Source organism: Humulus lupulus, chromosome X (assembly GCF_963169125.1).
Source record: "Humulus lupulus chromosome X, drHumLupu1.1, whole genome shotgun sequence".
In the NCBI taxonomy this organism is placed as follows: Eukaryota; Viridiplantae; Streptophyta; class Magnoliopsida; order Rosales; family Cannabaceae; genus Humulus; species Humulus lupulus.
In genome coordinates, this window is record NC_084802.1 from 89,229,012 (window position 1) to 89,251,085 (window position 22,074).

The window sequence follows — 22,074 nt, forward strand, 5'->3', positions numbered from 1 at the left end:
CATGTACTTCCTTCATTAACTCCTTAGCTTTCTCTGGTGTAATACATCTGAGCAGTGGCATGGAATATCCCCTTCGATATAGAACACTATCGACCAGTATATACCTAGCAGCTTGCCTTTGAAGAGTTCTGGCCTTGTTTCTGTCTGCTGGTAGTACACCATTTGTCAGATACTCCAAGTAAGGTGCCATCCATGTGTCTCCCATTCGGACTTCCATACTGGTTTCATTTGCTCGTATGCTTGGCTCACTCAATCTTTCCACTGGCACAATATTCAAAGTGTCAGCATCTTTCGCGCTCGCAAGTTTGGCTAAGGCATCTGCGTTCGAATTCTGATCCCGCGGTATCTGCTTGAGGGTATACTTCTAGAATTGTGCCAACAGATCTCTAGTTTTGTTTAAGTAGGCCCCAATTTTGAGACCCCGTGCTTGATATTCCCCTAGAACTTGATTCACCACTAGCTGTGAATCACTGTAAATATCGAGCACCTTTATATTCATGTCTTTTGCCAATCGTAATCCAGCGAGGAGGGCCTCGTATTCTGCTTCATTGTTTGATGCTACGAAGTCAAACCTAATGGCGTAGTGAAATCGATGCCCTTCTGGCGTTATCAAAATTACTCCTGCTCCCGCGTGAGATTTGTTTGACGACCCATCCGTGAATAACTTCCACGAGGGAGCTTCATCTTGAGGCTCAGGCGCTCTAGGCTTTTCGCACTGCTCGCTGTCCGGGAGTTCGGTGAACTCTGCAATAAGATCAGCCAAGACTTGTCCTTTTACTGCCGCTCGCGGTGAATACGAAATATCGAACTGCCCCAGTTCGATTGCCCATTTTAATAAACATCCAGCCGCCTCTGGTTTTTGGAGGACTTGCCGAAGGGGCAGGTCAGTTAAGACTGTAATGGGATGGGCTTGGAAGTAAGGACGTAGCTTCCTTGATGCCAAGATTAAACAGTATGCTAACCTCTCGATGGGGGGATACCTCAGTTCTGCTCCGATTAGCCTCTTGCTTACATAGTACACCGCCTTTTGTACTCCTTCTTCCTCTCGTACTAGTACCGCACTAGCAGGAACTTTAGTGATCGCCAGGTAAATGAACAAAGTTTCTCCTTCGATAGGCTTTGATAAAATTGGAGGATGTGCCATATGGGCTTTCAAGGCCTGAAAAGCTTGCTCGCAGTCTCCCGTCCATTCAAATTTCTTGTTGCCCCTAAGTAGATTGAAGAAAGGGACGCACTTATCCGTTGACTTTGAAATAAATCTACTTAGGGCTGCAATCCTCCCAGTTAAACTTTGTACATCTTTGATCCTCTCTGGCGATTTCATGTCGATCAGGGCTTTTATCTTGTCGGGGTTGGCCTCGATCCCTCTTGAATTAACAATGAACCCCAAAACTTCCCTGATCCAACTCCGAAGGAACATTTGAGAGGATTTAGTTTCATCTGGTACTTGTTCAATACATCGAAACACTCTTACAAATCCTTCACATGTCCTTCTGCCTTTTTAGACTTTACCAGCATGTCGTCCACGTACACCTCCATGTTTACGTCGATCAATTCTTTAAACATGTGATTAACCAATCGTTAGTAAGTCGCACCTGCGTTTTTCAGTCCGAAGGGCATTACTTTATAACAGTATAATCCCGTATCGGTTCGAAAGCTGGTGTGATCCTCGTCAGGGGGATGCATGCTAATCTGATTGTAGCCTGAGTATGCATCCATGAAGGAGAGGATCTCGTGTCCTGCAGTAGCATCGACCAACTGGTCGATCCTTGGGAGTGGGAAGCAATCCTTCGGGCAGGCTTTATTGAGGTCTGTAAAGTCCACATAGGTTCGCCATTTGCTGTTAGGCTTAAGAACCAGTACAGGATTAGAGACCCATGATGGATAAAACGCCACCCTGATGAACCCATTCTCCTTTAATCTTTCAACTTCTTCCTTTAAGGCTCTCGACCGATCCTTCTCGAGAAGCCTTCTTTTCTGTTGCACGGGCAGAAAACTCTTGTCTATGTTTAGGACATGGCTGGGGAAGTGCCCTTTGACGTTCCCTTCTTCGCCTTCGTTACTGAGGCGTTGTAGCACTCCCTAGCCTCCCTCTGGTTTCCCAACACGCGTCCTACCCCTGCGCCTGTCAGGAATTTCATGGCTAAGTGCCACATAGAGGTGACGGCTCGTAGATCAACCAGTATAGGCCTCCCAATGACGGCATTGTACGCCGAAGGACAATCGACTACTATAAAAGTAGCGAGTAATGTCCTGGTAGTAGGCGCTGTATCTGCTGTCACTGGTAGTCTAATTGATCCTGCGGGGGTGAGTCCCTCACCAGAGAAGCCGTATATCGTTTGGTTGCAGGGCTCCAGGTCCTTAACGGAAAACTTCATGCGTTCCAGTGAAGACTTATACAAGATGTTCACCGAACTTCCTGTATCAACCAGCACTCTCTTTACCATCATGTTGACCATTTGAATATCCACGACCAGCGGATCGGAATGTGGGAACCGGACATGTTGGGCATCGCTATCAGAGAAGATTATTTTGCCCTCTTCTGATCGAGCCTTTTTCGGTGTGCGATCATCCACAGTCATCATCTCGATGTCCTGGTCGTGGCGCAGAGTCTGAGCATATCATTCTCTGGCCTTTTTGCTGTTTCTCGCGAGGTGCGGGCCTCCACAGATGGTTAATAATGTGCTAGTCACGGCGTCAGGCTGCAAAGGTGGCGAGCGTTGGCGCATGGGCGCTTGCTCGTTGCCACCTGGAGCTTCTCGTTGGGAATTTCCCGAGGCCCGTATATATATTCTCAAGTGTCCTTGTCTAATAAGGAACTCGATCTCATCCTTCAGCTGGTTGCATTCGTTGGTATCATGTCCGTAGTTGTTATGATAACGACAGAACTTGGTAGTGTCTCTTCTCGAAATATCCTTTCGAATGGGGGCAGGCTTCTTATAAGGCACGCTGGAACTTGTGGCCTGATAAACTTCTCCCCGAGACTCAACTAGGGCAGTATAGTTAGTGAACCGAGGTTCATAACGGTTACCCTTGGCTCGTTTATTGTCAGCGGTGGAAGGCTCATTGTGTGGCCGTTTCCCCCCATTCTTGCCATTGCCGTTGCCGTTCCCGTTGCCTTTGCCGTTGCCGTTGGGCTTGGACCCATTGGCAGCTTTGGCGGGCTCGACGGTCCCCTTGTCCTTGCCTGGGGGCTTTCCTTCGTCGGCGATGGCATCTTCGAGCTTGATGTAGTGATCAGCCCGATCCAAGAATTCCTGGGTAGTTCTAACCCCATGTTTTTGGAGGCCTTCCCAGAGAGGCGTGCGACGCTTAACCCCTGGGGTTATGGCCATCATTTTACCTTCGTCTCCCACTGTTTTTGCTCTAGCAGCTGCTCGTATGAAGCGCTGGACGTAGTCTTTCAGTGGTTCTCCATCTTGCTGGCGTATTTCAACCAGCTGGTTTGCCTCAGTCGGGTGCACACGACCCGCTTAGAACTGTCCGTAAAACTCCTTTACGAACATTTCCCAGGAAACTATACTTGTGGGAGGGAATTTAAAAAACCACTCCTGTACGGCATCAGAAAGTGTCGCAGGGAAAATCCTGCACCGAGCATCCTCAGACACTTTCTGAATGTCCATTTGTATCTCAAACTTGTTGACGTGAGATACCGGGTCACCATACCCATCAAAGTTTGGAAGCGTAGGCATTTTAAACTTGCTAGGAGTTTCTGCCATAGCTATCCTTTGGACGAAAGGAGTGCCTTTCCTCCTATCGTGGTCGATGTAAGATGTTCTTCCCCCGACTAGCTGTTGCACTGCCTGGTTGAGGGCATCTATCTGGGCCTGCACAGCACTAGGAATTTCCGTGGCCTCTGGTGCTGGGGGGACGTACTCGCCGTGCCGCTCACGGTGATCGTTGAGTACATCTCTTAAGTCCTCGTCTCTCCTCCGCTGCTCGCTAGCTCCGAGCCGGTTGAAGACGTTATTTTGTTTGGGCTGCCCCCCAGCGTCCCGTCTGTCGGGTTGGTCATCCTAAGGTGGCTGGCTTCTGCCTCCACCTCTTTCTTCATTCCTCCGACCGACATTTCCTTGATCGGATTCGGCCTCATTATAACCATGACCATCTCTGAATCTTGATTGGCTATGGTGGGATCGACTATTCCCTCGATTGCCTTCTCGGGTTGGAACCTCCCGAGCGTTAGAGGGTGGTCTGCGTTGGTCGTTAGGTCCCCATGCATTATCATGCCGTGGGGGGCCTCAGACCGCAGAGCTTAACTCTGAGTTCCTCCTGTTACCAGGAGGATGCTGTCCTTTGCTCGGAAGGTTTGGCTCGTCGCCCCTATGGCGTCTAGGACTACGAGGCTGCTGGCCGGTCCTATTCTGCCTCTTCTGTGGGGGATTGCCGCGAATAGTTTGGGATGGAGGCTGTGCTTTAGGGTCTCCTAGCGGGACATCGTCCTGAGATGCCGGTGGCTGCTCGGGCCTTTGTGGGCTCGAGGGTTGGATAGGCGGGCTAGGATTGGGACCCCTGTGGGGTGGCCCATTTGCGGGTTGATCATGCTGCGAGGCAGGTGCAACTTGATTCCTAGCCAATTGTAAGGCTGCCTTGAGGGTTGCCATGGCCTCCCTCTGGCGATGGTCCATCTCCGCCTGCCTTTCACTCAGCTCCAAGCGCTGCCGTTCAATTTCTTGTTGCTGCCGCGCCATGATTTCGGCAGCACTTTCCTGGCCGGCCCTCAGATTGGCCAGCTCCTCCTGCAATACCCCTAGGGTACTTTTCAGCGTCGTGTCGTCCATTTCTTCCTCATCAAACTCCAAATATGGCTCATCCTCAGCCACGTTGGGAGGAGGAGGAGGCGGGTTAGATGGTTCAGCGCCGGCCGCCTGTTCAGTTTTCTTGGTAGTTTTCACCATTGGTCTTCTCAACGATGCTGTATCAAGCTCTCAATGAAAGCACCAGAATGTTGACCCTGATTTTGGGCAACTGACACGGAGTCAAACTTGCTTGATGTGGAAAAACATGTTGGAAAGAATGTGATGGCGAAATGATAAAGAACACAAGGGTTTATAGTGGTTCGGCCCCAAAATCTGGTAATAACCTACGTCCACTTGAATTGTTATTGATATAGGACTCAAAGGAGTGATCAAAGAACTAGGGTTCAATGAGTTTCAACAACCTCTGAGGAATAATACAGTGTATCTAATAGGATAACTCTAATCTCTAGTGATCTGAAAGCAAGAAAGAAGACCCAGATCCCTTTCCCTTGTGCCCTCATCCTCTATTTATAGGCTCAAGGAGGATTTACATTAATTTGTTACATATATTATTTCCTAAATAATTGGATACTCAGGAAATCATGGGAGACAATTTCAGATTCCATCATAACTGCCTAAGATTTCCTCCGTGTATAGCGTGCGTACGACCAGGCTGGTCGTAGGAAGAAGTTTATCGTGTGACAGTAGGTGTCTTCCTGGTCGATAGTCGGGCATGGGTTCTGCCAGATGTCAGCCACGTGTATTTAATGCCTGCCATGTCATTCACCTTTGATTTTTGGGATAACACTTGTCATTGACATCAATATGAAAATCTGAATTGGTGTAGCCTATAAGGTTTAGAACACCACCCTTGTAGAATAACATATAATCCTTAGTCTGCCTTAAATACTTCAAAATATGCTTAACTGCTATCCAATGTTCCAGTCCTGGGTTTGACTGATACCAGGTCACTACTCCTACTGGATAGCAGATATCTGGTCTTGTACACAACATAGCATACATCAGACTTCCAACTGCAGATGCGTAAGGAACTTTTCTCGTTGCATCTTCCTCTTCAAGAGTCTGGGGAGACTGTTTCTTTGAAAGATGAATTCCATGGCGGGACAGTAGATGTCAATTCATGGAATTTGTCATTGCAAAATGTTCAAGCACTTTATCAATGTAAGCTGCTTAAGATAGAGCTAAGAGTCTATTCTTTCTATCTCTAATGATCTGGATACCTAGAACATAACTTGCTTCACCCAAATCCTTCATTTGGAATTGAGTGCTAAACCAATTCTTCACATCTGATAATTTCTTAACATTGTTCCCAATGAGTAAGATATCATCTACATAAAGAACCAGGAATACCACTATTTGATTTGCCTTCAGTTGGTTAACACCAGGCTCATCAATATTTTGTTCAAAGCCATAGGTTTTGATTATTTCATCAAACCTAAGATTCCAGGAACGAGAAGCTTGCTTAAGTCCATAAATGGACCTATTCAACTTGCAAACTTTTCCTTCTTGTCCAGCTACTTTAAATCCTTCTGGCTGATCCATATAAATGACTTCGTCAAGCTTCCCATTAAGAAAACTTATCTTGACTTCCATTTTCCAGATCTCATAGTCGAGAACAACTGCTATGGATATGAGGATGCGAATGGACTTGAGCATGGGTATAGGACTAAAACTTTCCTCATTATCCATGCCTTCTCTTTTGGTATAACTCTTTGCCACTAATCGAGCTTTATATGTTTCGATCTTTCCACCAACACCTCGTTTCTTCTTGTAGATCCACTTGCACCCAATGGTCCTAAAGTCACTAGGTGCTTCCACAAGATCCCAGGCAGAATTTGAGTACATGGACTCCATTTCTTGTTTCATGGCTTCGAGCCATAGTTCATTTTCAGGGTTAGCCATTGCCTAATTGAAAGACAACAGATCATCGTCACTAGTGTCATCAGCAACCATATTGGTTTCACCATCCAAACCATAGTGAACTGGGTTCCTAGAAACCCTCCCACTACGACGAGGCTCCGTGGCACTCGGGTGGACTTTTGTATGGTCATTCAGAAAAGAAAGTGTTTACTTCTATAAATGCTACTTTTCTGGAAAATGACTACGTCCAAAACTTCAAACTGCACAGCAAAGTAGTTTTAGAGGAGATGGTTGAAGAATTGACTACAACCAATGTTCCATTGTCATCAACACAAGTTGATGATGAAATTCCCACTTTTGCTCAGGAACAGTGGTACTTTCTTCATTTAAATCGACTTGCATTAGTTGGACATGAAGAGTGGAAATTTCATCATCAACTTGTGTTGATGACAATGGAACATTGGTTGGAGTCAATTCTTCAACCATCTCCTCTAAAACTACTTTGCTGCGTAGTTTGAAGTTTTGGACGTAGCCATTTTCCAGAAAAGTAGCATTCATAGAAGTAAACACTGTCTTTTCTGAATGACCATAAAAAAGTCCACCTGAGTGCCTTTAGGATAGCCAAAAAACATGAAAACTTCGGTTCGCGGTTCTAGCTTTCCTTCCTTTTTCCTCAGGACATGGGCGGGACACCCCTAGATTCTAAAATGATGTAAGCTAGGTTCACGACCATTCCAGCATTCTGAAGGTGTTTTGGGGATTAATTTGGATGGTACAACATTTAGAATGTCATTCAAAATTTCAATTGCATGTCCCCAGAATGAAGTTGGCAGAGTTGAGTAACTAAGCATGCATCTAACCATTTCCAATAAAGTTTTGTTCCGGCGTTTTGCTACACCATTTTGTTTCCGCAGTAAGTTGTGATACAATCCTAAGTCCAGTTAAATGATCTTGGAACTACATATCCAAATATTCTCCACCCCTATCAGATTGCAAGATTTTTAACGTTTTACCTAATTGGTTCTGAGGCATAGCTAGGAATTCCTAAAACTTTGAAAATGTTTCTAATTTCCTATGTATTAGGTAAATGCATGAGTATCTAGAGTAATCATCAATGAAAGTGACGAAATACTCAAAACCACCCCTGGATTTTACATTCAAAGCTCCACAAACATCTGAATGAACAAGTCCAAGTGGTTCTTTGGCCCTATCACCCTTTGCAGAGAATGGACGCTTGGTCCGTTTGCCTTCTAGACAAGATTCACAGACTGGTAATTCACCTAAAGTGAGTTCCCTCAGAGGCCTGTCCTTTGTAAGTGTTTGAATTCTATCATAGCCAATGTGACCTAGTCTCAAATGCCATAAATACGTCACATTATCGTTATCGGTCTTCTGACGTTTATTGGTCCTTGGTTTAGCTACTTTGAATAAATCATTATTAAGAGTGAGGGGTTCGTTAGGCCATAGAATATAAAGCCCATTTTCCAAACATGCAATACACAATTGTGATTCATTGAAAGAAATATATAAATTAGAACTTGTGAAAGTCATAACAAATTATTCTAATTGCAACATGGAAACTGAAATTAAATTTCTACTAAAATCCGGAATAAAAAGTACATCTTTCAAGATTAAATATTTATTTCCGAACTTTAGGCGAGCTCTTCCTCTAGCTTGGACTGTAACGAATGCTCAATTCCCAACTCTAAGCTTTAAGTTGCCTTCATCCACTTCCTCCCACGATTCAAGATACTGTAAAGAGTTACAAACATGGTTAGTAAATCCAGAATCAATAATCCAAACAAATTTATCATTATCTAAAACACATGTATCTAAGATAAATGAACTATAATCATTACCTTTGTTTTTCATTGCTAGAAACTTAGGGCAATCCTGTTTCTAATTCCAATTCTCATTGTAGTGAAAGTGCTTAACTTTACCTTTCTTGAACTTCTTTTTCTTTCCCTTAGGCAGTAGCGCCCCAAATTTGCTAATAAGGCTTAGGGCCTTGATTAGCGTGCCGGGCGGGAAATAATTGATTTAATTATGATAATATGTGAATTTGATGATTATATGATTAGAAATGCAGGTTTAGGTGAATTAAATATGCATGTGGGCCTCGTTTGGCTATTAGGGTCATATTTGTAATTGAACCCATCGAGGGTATACGTGTGGATTTATGCTATGTACTGTGTTTCAGAATTTGGGGATCCCGTCCCACAGTTTTAGTAGATAGTCACAAATATGGTATTTGATATCTTTTGAGATTGGTAGCCATTAGTAACTTGATGTTAATGCTATTGCTGAAATAAGAGTAAAATGGTGGAATTTTTTTATAAAAGGGTGAAAGGACCTCGCTACCCTTAAGGGTTAGCCTAGAACTAAGTTAGAGGGAGGGGTAGACTGGTATTTTGGGCATCAATTAGATAACTCTTGGTTGAAGGAAAGCAATACACGTTCAAACACTCTCTCCTTCATATTCACTTAGTTTCTCAAGAGTTCTAGAGAGAAATGGTCAAGAACAAGCTTGAGGATTTTGGAAGTTTGAGAAATTAGGAGTAGATTCAAGTTGTGGAGGAGGATTAACAGCTACCAAGCCTTACAAATTTCGAAATCCAGGAAGAGGTAAGAGCTTCATTTTTTGGTTTTGGGTACTGCTTGATGTTCTTGAGGGTTTTTGGATTTTGATTCTTGAATTTGGGTTTTGGGATGAAGTTTTGAGGAACTTAAGCTTGGGAATTTGAGGATTGAAGCTTGGAGTGGCATTGGAGGTAGCCTAGGGTCGAAATTCTGTTTTAAAGGTAAGGATTCCTTTAAGTTTTTGAAAAGTTTCTGGTTTGGGTTAAGCTTTGTGCAATTTTAGGTCATTAAGTGATTTGGAATTTTGATGTGATTTTGGCTTTGTTTTTTATGCATATGTGCTGTTTATGTTGTTTATTTGGAGTTTTGGGTCCAATTAGGACTTGGGTGTACTTGGGGAATGGTTTGGGTAAGTTTGGGTTCGGAGAAATGGTGGAAAAACCAGCGTTCGTTTATGGGTTTTGTAGGGAGCGCTACAACGTTGCTCTTTGAGCGCTATAGTGCTAGGGGACCTTCTGGGTTCTGTAAGTAGCGCTACAGCTCTATTCCTTGGGCAACAGGAAAAATTTAGGAAGGCAAATTTTCAGCTTTTGATAATTTGGTCCAGGGGCTCGGGGGTCGATTCCACCACCCTGTTTGGTGGGATTGGAGTTCCTGAGAGCATGGGATTGGTTTATGGAATCAAATTATAATGAGGATTCTATTTATGGTTTGTGACTAGGTGACTGCTTGGGCTTTGGGACAAGATCGTACTTGGGGAGGCGTCTCTTGTAATCTAGTGGTTGTATAAAAGGTAAGAAAACTGTTGTACCCATAGAGCAGGGCGTGGCCCTATTGTTTGTATTGCAGGGCATGGAAATAATGTTTATGTTTAATATGCATTGAAATATTTATGAATATTATTGCTATGTGATGCATGTTTGTGAGTGAACAATGGAGGTCGGGAACTACGAAGGTCGAGAATGGCGAAGGCCGTTGCAAAGGCCGAGAACGGCAAGAAGCCGGGAACGACAAGGGGTCGGGATTGGCGCTGAGCACGCTGAGTGAAGGCCGTTAGGGTGAGACCCTCCTAGGGTGCTGGAGCCACCCTCTCGGTGAAGATCACGAACCCAGGGCCTGGTAACGGGCCTGGGACGGAGTTGGCCGGTATGTGTTTAGTCTGTTGGCTGTGTTGTTGTATATTGTCGATTGTTATGTATATGTTATATGTTTTGTGTTGATTTTTCTTGCTGGGCTTTGGCTCATGGGTGCTCTACGGTGCAAGTAAGGGCAAAGGAAAGGTTGACCAACCAAGAGTACGGAGAGCGTGGAGCGACAGGTACATGTTCGGCCTACCTGGCTGCCATGACTTGGGATATTTTGGGTAAATGTACTGTAATGGTTGTTTTGTCACCTAGGTCGACCTTAATTGTATTTTTGGGTTGTAAAGTATTTTCTAAACAATATTTTGGGATCCCGTTTGTATAACTTTTTCCAAGATTTCAATGAATGACCACATTTTTATACTTTATATCTTTAAACAAGTTTTATTTTAGTTTAGTCACACTTTTAACCTAAAACCTTGATAAGCTAGCTAATGGCGCATGTTTAACTCACATAGTAACGACTCTAAGGAAGTAGGGCGTTACAACTTGGTATCAGAGCGTGCCAAGGTTTATGGTTCTTGGAGATTGACCGAACATGTATGCTCGTTGCCAGTGACAAGCTCGACTCAGGGTTGATTGGTATTTAATGAATTATATGTTTAATTGCTTGATTAAGTGCCCATTTTGCCTGAATATATAAATAGAGCATGATGAATGTGTTGATACATGCATGATGCTAGGGCATGGCCCCCTTAACTGTTGTATGCTATTTGTGATATGTGGACTTGTTGGTTGTGGTTGATTGATGAGATTGGGATATGGTTTTGGATGTTGTTATCATGCATGATGTGTGATGTCATTGATTGCATGTATATTGCAATAATGCCTCGACGATCAATCAGGCTCCGCAGCAATAGGCCAAGGATGACAACCACGGTCAGGAGCCTCCACCTGCCCCCACTGAATTGGAAACAGTTATTTGTCGAGATGGAAGCTAGACTTCACCGAACAGAAGAAGAGCTTCGATAGTTGAGGCATCATGCCCTTCCTCAGGGAATTTGGTTATAGGTTCCACAGGTCGTGGCACCAATGCTAACTCAGCTTGTTGTGGAAAATAGGTGGGAACCTTTGTATGAGTGGTTCAGGAAGCAGCATCCTCCCACCTTCGAGGGTGGACCAGACCCACAATGGGAAAAACAGTGGATGAACATGATTTCTTCCATCCTGGACTTTATGAGGGTGGAAGGGAATGAGAGAATAGCATGTGTCAGCTACATGCCCGCATCTGGTGGGATGTTGTGTCTCAGAGAAGGAATATTGCAGTCATAACCTAGGAAGAGTTTAGAAATATATTCAATGAGAAGTATTACAGTGTCGCAGTCCGAGCTGTGAAGGTGGATGAGTTTACGAACTTGACTCAGAACTGGATGAAGGTTACTGAGTATGCTTTGAAATTTGATCGGTTAGCAAAGTTCGCGCCGGATTTGGTGCCGACTGGCATGGCATGAAGAGATCGGTTTGTGCGGGGATTGAATGTTATGATCGCCCATGACGTCAAGATAACTTTGGATCCAGGAACTACCACCTATGCTCAGGTAGTGGAGAAGGCTTCTACAGTTGAAGGGGCCGAGGATCAGATATGGAGAGAGGGCGCAGCTAGGCGCGATGCTCGGAGGACGGTACCTCCTTTTATTGTATCTAGCCGGGGTAGTGGCCCCAGCGAGCAGAAGAGAAAATCCCCAGACTCTTTTGTTCCTCTTGGCTCATATAGGAGGGCATGGGGTGCTTTCAGTGGCTGTCAGGGCGGGGGAGACAACTGGAGAAGTTTCCCAGTGTGTCCTCGGTTGCAGAAGATGACATTAGGGAGAGTGCAGGATCAGGGCCTGCTTTACTTGTGGGAGCATCAGTCATTTGAGGAAGGACTGCCCATAAGCCAGAAAGGAAGAGCCGAAATAGAGTGACAGCCTCACTCCTACCAGAGTATTTACCTTGACCTAGACTGAGGCTGAGGCTAGCCCCTCGATCGTGACAAGTCAGATTTCTAGTGGTGGTTCTTCTTTTACTGTATTGATTGACTTAGAGGCTACTAATTCTTTTGTATCTACTAGAGTGACATATCAGCTTTGTAGACCTAGTGATTTGTATGCTAGGGGATTTAGGACTTTGTTGCCAACTGGGGAACTGGTAGTCCCTATGAGATGGGTTAGAGCATTACCAGTAGAGATATACAATAGGGAGTTTTCTGTGGATCTGATTAAGTTAGCGATGTATGACTTTAATATGATCCTAGGGATAGATTGGTTATCGAAGTATCGGGAGACAATTGACTGCAAGCGCATGATGGTGACCTTCGAATCAGAAGGGGAGGTACCATTTGTATTCGTGGGGACAGTGAGTGGACCGCGAGTACCTATGATTTCAGCATTGAAGGCTAGAGACCTAATGGAAGGGAGTTGCATAGGATCCTAGCAAACATTGTGGATACTTCCAGAGTTGTTTCGGTTGGACCGGATGAGACCAAACTGGTATGTGAGTTTCTTGATTTGTTCCCCGTGGATTTTCCAGGGTTGCCGCCACGCCGAGAGATTGAGTTCATCAATGAATTAGCACAAATAGTGGAGCCAGTATCTAGGACACCTTATAGAATGGCTCTGACAGAATTGAAGGAACTAAAGATTCAGTTGCAAGAGTTACTAGAATTGGGATTCATCAGACCGAGTTTTTCATCATTGGGTGCTCCAGTGTTGTTTTTCAAGAAGAGGGATGGATCTTTAAGGATGTGTATTGACTATAGAGAGTTGAATAAATTGACCATTAAGACAAGTACCCACTGCCTAGGATCAATGATTTGTTTGATCAGCTACAAGGTAAGACAGTGTTATCTAAGATTGACCTTCGGTCAGGTTACCACCAGTTAGGGATTAAAGAGGAGGACATACCAAAGACCGCTTTTTGCATGAGGTATGGACACTATGAATTTCTGGTTATGTCCTTTAGATTAACCAATGCCCCAACAACCTTTATGGACCTGATGAATAGAGTCTTCAAGGATTATCTGGATAAATTTGTGATTGTATTCATTGAAGAACATACTGGGGTACACTCAATCAGAGATAGAGCAGGAGCAACATCTATGCCTGGTATTACAGCAGTTGAGAGAGCATAAGTTATATGCTAAGTTTAGCAAGTGTGAGTTTTGGCTACCTCAAGTAACATTTCTGGGTCACATTGTCAGTAAGGAGGGGATTCTGGTGGACTTAAGTAAGATTGAGGAAGTGAGAGATTGGTCCAGGCCGAGCAGTGTACTAGAAATTAGGAGCTTTTTGGGATTGTCAGGGTAATATCGGTGATTCATCGAGGGATCTCTAGAATAGCCACACCATTGATCGAATTGATGCGTAAGAAGACTAAGTATGTATGGACAGACATGTGTGAGAACAGTTTCAAGGAGTTTAAGTGGTGACTAATCACCGCTCCAGTATTGAGTCTGTCGTCAGTCAATGAGAAGTTTGTAGTCTATTGTGATGCTTCCAGACAGGGTTTGGGGTATGTACTAATCCAAGCTAGAAAGGTGATAGCCTACGTGTCGTGACAGTTGAAGGAGCACAAGCAGAGGTATCCCACACATGATCTAGAATTGGCGGTGGTTGTATTTTAAGTTGAGGTTTGGAGACATTATTTATATGGAAAGAAGTGCAAAATATATACCGACCATATGAGTTTGAAGTACTTCTTTACTCAGAAGGATCTAAATATGCATCAGAGGCTTTGGCTGGAATTGGTAAAGGATTACGATTGTGATATTTTATACCATCCTGGGAAGGCCAATGTGGTGGCCGACGCACTGAATCGGAAGGGCCCAGGATAGTTGTTCAGTTCAAGGCAGATATCAAACAAGTTAGCTGAAGAGATGACTAGAGCATGTATAGAGTTGGTGGTTGGTCAGTTAGCCAACATCACTTTCCAGTCTACGCTTCTTGAGAGGATTAAGGAGGCATAGGGGAAAGATCCCTAGTTGAGAGAGCATAAAGAGGTCGTCTTAGCTGGAGCGACTAAGGACTTTTCTATTTCAGAAATGGGTTTATTGAGACACAAAGGGAAGATTTGCGTTCCTATGGATTTCGGTATCCGGCGGGAGATTTTAGATGAGTCTCATACCACTCCCTATTCTTTACATCCAGGTATGAGGAAGATGTACCAAGATTTGAGAACTTTATATTGGTGACCGGGAATGAAGAGGGATGTGGTGGATTATGTGGCCAAGTGTTTGACTTGTCAACGGGTAAAGGCTGAACATCAGAGGCCAGCAGGGTTGTTGCAGCCTCTAGGGATTCCAGAGTGGAAATGGGAGGATATCACCATGGACTTCGTGGTTGGATTACTGAAGACCATGGGACAACATGATTCAGTGTGGTTGATTATGGATAGGTACACCAAGTCAGCCCACTTTCTGCCTGTTAAGACAACTTATACTGTGGAGCAGTATGCTGAACTGTATGTCAAGGAAATTATATGACTAAATGGGGCTCCGAGGTCAACAGTATCCGATAGGGACCTCACTTTCACTTCTAAGTTTTGGGGGAGCCTGCAGAAGGCTATGGGCACACAGTTGCGGTTTAGTGCCGCTTATCATCCTCAGACGGATGGACAGTCCGAGAGGATGATTCAAATACTGGAGGATATGTTACGAGCCTGCGTTTTGGATTTTGGGGGATCTTGGAGTAAGTATCTCCCTTTGATTGAGTTTTCATATAATAACAGTTATCAGGCGACTAACGGAGTGGCTCCGTATGAGATGTTATATGGGAGGAAGTGCATATCACCCATCCATTGGGATGAGACAGGTGAAAGGAGGTATCTATGTCCTAAGGTTGTTTAGAGGACCAACGAGGCGATTGAGAAGATTAGAGCTCGAATGCTTGCCTCCCAGAGTCGGCAGAAGAGTTACTCAGACTTGTGATGCAGGAGCGTAGAGTTTCAAGTCGGGGACCATGTGTTCCTCAGAGTTTCTCCCTTAAGAGGGGTGAAATAGTTTGGAGTAAGGGGCAAGTTGAGCCTAGGTATATTGGCCCCTTTGAGATTCTAGAATGGGTTGAAGAGGTAGCTTACAGATTGGCGATGCCTCCAGCTCTATCATGGGTTCATAATGTGTTTCACATATCCATGCTCCAGAAGTATATATCAGATTCTACGCACGTGTTGAGCTATGAGAACCTGGAGTTGGATCAAGACTTGTCTTATGAAGAGAAACCAGTTAAGATCTTAGACAAGAAAGATAAAGTCTTATGGAAAAAGATCATTGCTTTAGTGAAAGTGCTGTGGAGGAATAGCAAGGTGGAAGAGGCAACTTGGGAACTTTAGATAGATATGCGGGATTGGTATCCCGAGTTATTCAGGTAATTTCGAGGAAAAAATTTATGTAAGGAGGGGATAGTTGTAGCGCCTCGAATTGCCTAATAAGGCTTAGGGCCTTGATTAGCGTGCTGAGAGGGCAATAATTGATTTAATTATGCTAATATGTGAACTTGATGATTATATGATTAGAAATGCAGGTTTAGGTGAATTAAATATGCATGAGGGCCCCGTTTGGCTATTAGGGGCATATTTGTAATTGAACCCGTCGAGGGTATGCGTGTGGATTTATGTTATGTGCTTTGTGTTTCGACATTTGGGGATCCTGTCCCGCGGTATTAGCCGAGAGTCACAAATATGGTATTTGATATCTTTTGAGATTGGTAACCATTAGTAACTTGAGGTTAGTGCTATTGTTGAAATAAGAGTAAAAAGGTGGCATTTTTGATAAAGGGGTGAAAGGATGTAACGACCTAAAATCACTAATAAGGCTTAAGGGTCTTGATTAGTGTGTCAGGAGGGCTTAATTGGTATATGTGTGATTAAATGATTAAATGCATGATTATGTGGCATGCGTAATTATATGATTATATGACTATGTGACATGCATGTTTGTGAGTATTAGATATGCATGTGGGTGCTTTATAGCTTATAGGGGCATATTTGTGATAAATTGTAGAGACCACATAATTATGTGAATATATTTGCAGCGTATGGCTCGAGATGGTCCTAGTGAGCGGATTAGCGAAATAGTCATAGTGGGGACTAATATCCGGCTCGGGAGGGGCCTAGGGGTATTTTTGGGAATTTAGAGAATATCTTGGGAATTATTAGATACTGAATAAATACATGGTAATTAATTGGATGACGAGATTGTTTGGTAAATATTAGGAACATCTAAGGAATTAACGGGAACAGGGGGAAAATGACCATTTTACCCCTAAACACAACTTGAGGACTAGTAAACATAGAAGGGAAAATAGGTCTTTTGCTGAAAATTAGAGATATACTCAGGTGTTAGAAGTCAGTTGAAGCTTAGGGAAGCATCACAAACTCTCCTTTTTCTTTCCCATGTATTCTCTCTCTCTCTCTCTCTCTCTCTCTCTCTCTCTCTCTCTCTCTCTCTCTCTCTCATTTTCTCTCTTTGTGCATTGGAAGTTAAGGAAGAAATAGGGGTAGAACCTAGGCCTTAAGCTGGGAAAACTGAGGAGAATTCAAGGAACTAAGTTGAATTTGTGCAAGAATTCTGCTGGGAAGCTGGGCTACAATTGGTGGTAAGAACTTTAGTTTTAATCTATAAATTATGCTGAAACTATGTTAAGGATTAAGCTTGCCTAAGGTCTAGTTTTTTTAGTTGGTTCTGAGTTGAATTTGGGTGCTAGTGAGAGTGTGAATTGCTACTAAATTGGGGTATTGATTCTAGACAAATTGTTAGGAATTTTATGTTTAAAGTATGTGATTTAATCTTGAACTTGTGGTTGGGTTTGTTATATTATTTTAAATAATATTACCCAATAATGTGTAGATTTGATATTACACATTTTGATTTGAATTTCTCAAAAGCCATAAGAGATATGGCTGTTAAAGATGCGATTTTAACTCTCATAATGTGTATGGAAGTTACAAAATCAAGTGGGAATGGATTTGGAACGTTTTGGAAAATTTAGAAAATTAGTTGCTGAAAAAACGTCTTGGGCCGCTGCCTATGTTTTTCAGGCCGCGGCCCAAGAGGCAAAAATAGGCAAAAACACACCGTGGGCCGCGGCTCGTGTTTTTCAGGCCGCGTCCTGAGCGGCTGATAGCATTTTCCAAACATCGGTTTTATCCAATTTTGAACGTTTCCAACAACCAAATAACTCCCAAATCTTTATTTTAATTCCATAAACATCCAATTAATCATTGGTAACAGCCATGGGGGTTGGTGGAATTTGAAATTCAAAGGGTGTCTCAAAACTCTATAAATAGGAGCCTAATGCTCACTTGTAAGACACACCATTTTCCATCCACAAAGCACTTGGCTAGAAAATACACCAAAAGGCTTGATAATTCCAGAGAGCTATTTCCTAGAGAGATCCCTTAGTGCTTAGGAATAGGGGGAAATAAGCTTTTGGACAAAGGTTTTGAACCTTGTTCAAGTTGGTGATCCCCACTACTCTACACTTTGGTTGTGTGAGAGTTTGTGTTTTCATTCTTTTGTTCTTCTTATTTACTTGTATAATTATGGTATTGAGTTTGTAATCTTCTTCTTCTACATCTTTCTATTTACTTGTATTTTGAGCAATTGAGTTGTAATATTTCTTTAATCAATATTATCTTGTCTGTTGTATTTTTGCATGGAGTTGTATTTTGGTTTTTCCTTATTTCCATTGAGTATAAAAATATATTCTCTAATAGGGTTTTGTTCTAATTGGAAGGCTTATTGGATTTGAGTTTTGAGGGAAATTGGCTAGAAAAGGATGGAGAGAACCCAAAATTTGTGGGTTCGAAGAGAGCGCGCTGCGACGCATGTGCCTAGAAGGGCTTGGGTTAGCCTCTGACTTGGGGGCGCGCCGTGTCACGGGCCGGCTATTTGGGTACTCCAACTAGACGAAACGTGCGACACTTGCAGACACTTCAAGCTAGCAAGTTAGCCTACAACACACACCTACAGGCAAACAAACTCAGCGGTTAGCCACATACACATCTCGGACATGCAACGGGCAATAATGAAGTATGAGCAAGCACAAAGCAAGTCATTCCTAGGAACGTCCACACAACACAAAGCACACAACAAGGCAAGTGGCACACAATGGCCCAACGAAGATAACAAACAAGTAACACATAAGCAACAAGGAAGCACACAGGGGCAAGTATGGATAAATGTTATTTCATTAATATATAGCCTTGATAGGGCAAGGGAGTACACAGCTTTGGCCCCTATCTGCTGATGGCCATGGTGCTTCCCTAAGTCACCAGGTCACCTTTCCCTAAGGAGCCTTCTAGGGAAATAAAGTCTTCCCAGGAACATATATGATTTTTATCTGGGAGGCATATGCAATATTACAAAACTGCCACTACCCTATCCCATGAGGTTACTTCGTGCAAGACTTGACTAATGATCAAGCACCAAGGCATGCTCATTGTTGATGCTCATAATCTCATCAAGAGAAAATGTAAGGCCGTTCCCTCGCCATCATTCCGCGAGGCGTCCTATTCCGCGAGGCCCCCATATGGCGAGGCGCCCTATTCCGCGAGGCCATCATATGGGCGAGGCGCCCTATTCCGCGAGGCCATCATATGGCGAGGCCATCATATGGGCAAGGCAGCATATTCCGCGAGGTCCCCATATGGCGAGGCCATCATATGGACGAGGCGCCCCATTCCGCGAGGTCTTCGTATGGGCGAGGCGCCCTATTCCGCGAGGCCCCCATAGGGGCGAGGCGTCCTATTCCGCGAGGCGCCCTATTCCGCGAGGCCCCAACAGGGGCGAGGCGTCCTATTCCGCGAGGCCCTCATATGGCGAGGCGCCCTATTCCGCGAGGCCATCATATGGCGAGGCCATCATATGGGCGAGGCGCCCTATTCCGCGAGGCCCCCTTATGGGCGGGGCGTCCTATTCCGCGAGGCCCCCTTATGGGCGAGGCGTCCTATTCCGCGAGGCCCCCTTATGGGCGGGGCGTCCTATTCCGCGAGGCCCCCTTATGGGCGAGGCGTCCTATTCCGCGAGGCCCCCCTTATGGGTGAGGCGTCCAATTCCACGAGGCCATCATATGGCGAGGTCGTCCCATCCCGCGAGGCCACCGATCCGCGAGGCCCTTAGGCCACTCCCACCATGCCCATGCGCGGGGCCGAGGGAGGCTGCGAGGCCGCGCGAGGCCCCACGCGCACACGCCCCGGGAGGTCCACCAGCCCACCATCTTCTCAGGAGGTCGACGCCCCATGACTTGATGCGTATGGGCCAAAGATCCCCTTTTTCACACCTCGAAGTCCCTATGCTTAGGAGATCCAGTACGAGCCAAATGGGACATATTTGTACGACCAAATACTAGGTACAGATACCAGTGCCAGCAAGGATCATGGTCCGTACGTCTACGGCCATAGGTCAGAACCGACACCACTACCTCCTGTGCCATTACGCCTGCCACCATGCATCAGATACGGGTACAGATGAGTAGTGGAGACATCCTCCTGACACCTGCTCCTGTATAGGATGTACAACCACAACCTCTGAGGCCACACCCCTAGTACAGTACGTATGTACCACTTGGTCCCCTGGACTACTATGTACCTAAGGCCATTAGAGCCTACTATAAAAGGAACTCCAAGGCCACCTGAAAGGGGGTTGGAAATTTTACTGTAGCAGAGGCATTAGTGTGAATGAGATACTGAATTCTTCATTGTTGTTATACCACTGTTCTTGAGTTATTGTTCAAGTTTTCATAGCTTTCCAATTAGCGATTTTAATTTGATAATTTTTCCAACTTAACTTCGTTGACGAGTTCTTACCGTCAACAGTTTGGCGCCGTCTGTGGGAACGTTAGTTTTAAGCTACTGTTCCACCATTATTTCCGACAAGAAGAAGATGCCGAGACGCTCGAAGCGACTAAGGGAGACGCAGGAGGTCGAAGTTCACTTAAACGGAGTCCAGCTGAAGGCCTCCATGAAGGACGCTCCTCCACCCAGGGACGTGGAGCCCCCGAAAGACCCTGAGGTTCAAGGAGGAGACAGGGTGGCCTCATCACCGGCTGCTCCACCCGGGGGGAGTCCTCCCAGAGCACCACCAGTGCACGCTGATGAGTTCCCTCCTCCGAAACCACCTCGGGCACCGAACTCCGGCCGGCAAGACCCGGGCCCTTCTACCCATAGGCCGGACAAACACCCCCGGGTCCACTCCGTGAGCTCGAGTTCGAAGTCCCGATTTTACGAAGAGGAGATACGTGAGCTCCACCGTAAAAACCAAAGGTTAGAAACTACCTTGGAGAACATGCAAGAGGTCCTCAACGGCCTACTGCAGGGTAAATCCAGCATAACCTTGCCCAAGGGAAAGGAGAAGGGCAAGGGTGGGGTGGAGACCACTGTGCCAGTAGATGATGGAAGAACCCGACACTCAACTAGCAACACCCCCCGCACGAAGCAACGTGATCACCCCGAACGGCCTAAGCAGGCCCAAAAGCCAACGCCGAGAACCACTGCTGCCCCTCGACGCGAGGATGAGGTCACCTCCAAGAAAACGCCCCCAGACTTGCGGGAGGAGATCAACAGGAAAAGGGCAGGCAAAGGGACCACACCCCCTGAGGCGCCTCGAGAAGGCAAGGGAAAGGCAGGTCTTAGCCCGTCCACTCTAAGAGACTCCCTCAGCAAAAGGAGGCAAGACTTAGACACAGAGATGCGGAGCTTGCGGAGCAAGATTGTCACCGCGTCGGGTGGCCAGGCCTTTGAGGAAGAATTCGACCACGAGTCACCCTTCGTGCGAGAAATTCAGGCAATCTGGCTCCCTGCCAATTTTAAGGAGCCCAACATGACCCCTTACGAAGGGAGCACGGATCCAAAGTACCACTTGGATGCGTTTAACGATCTCATGAAATTGAGGGGGATTGGAAGTGGTGCCAGGTGCCATTGCTTCGCTGTTACTCTGAAAGGACCCGCCTACAAATGGTTCAAAAGGCTAAGGCCGGGGTCCATCAGGTCCTGGCAGCAGTTCTCTGACGAGTTCCTCCAGCAGCACCATGCCGTGCGGGACTACACGATGCCAGGCACCAGCTTAGCCAACGTGAAGCAAGGGGAAAAGGAGAGCCTAAAAAGCTACATTCACCGGTTCAATATGGAGGCCGCGAAAGTGGGGAGCCTGACGCGCCGGGAGTTAAAAATGGCCATTACTGCTGGGGTACTCCCAGGGAGCAAGTTGTGGGACAACATGCTGAAGAGGGAAGTCACCGACTTGGACGACTTCTATGAAAGAGCACAGAAATACATCCGTGTGGAGGATGGCCACACAAACCTGAAGGCCGGAAAGGAGGAGTCCCACGCAAAGCCCCCAATTAACGACGGGCCGAATATAGCTAAGAAGAAGAGGACGTATGAGGGGTCGAGAGATGACCAGCAGAGGAAAACCAAACGAGGGGGTGATCATAGGCCAGCGACCTATACTTACTATACGAACCTCACTGACACCAGGGAGCATATTTACGTCACCAACGAAGATCGAGTGCCTTTCAAGAAGCCCCCACCAATGAGAAAGGATCGGTCCAAGAGGGACCCCAGTAAATACTGCCAATACCACAAAGACATTGGACACACCACGGCAGAGTGCATCCACTTGAAAGAGGAAATTGAGGAGCTCATCCGCCGGGGGCACTTAGGCCGTTATGTCAAGAAAGAAAGGCAAAGGCCAGAAAACGAGCCCAGAGCACCCCAGGCACAGGAGCGAGCCCCAGAAATACAAGGGGAGGTCCGCACCA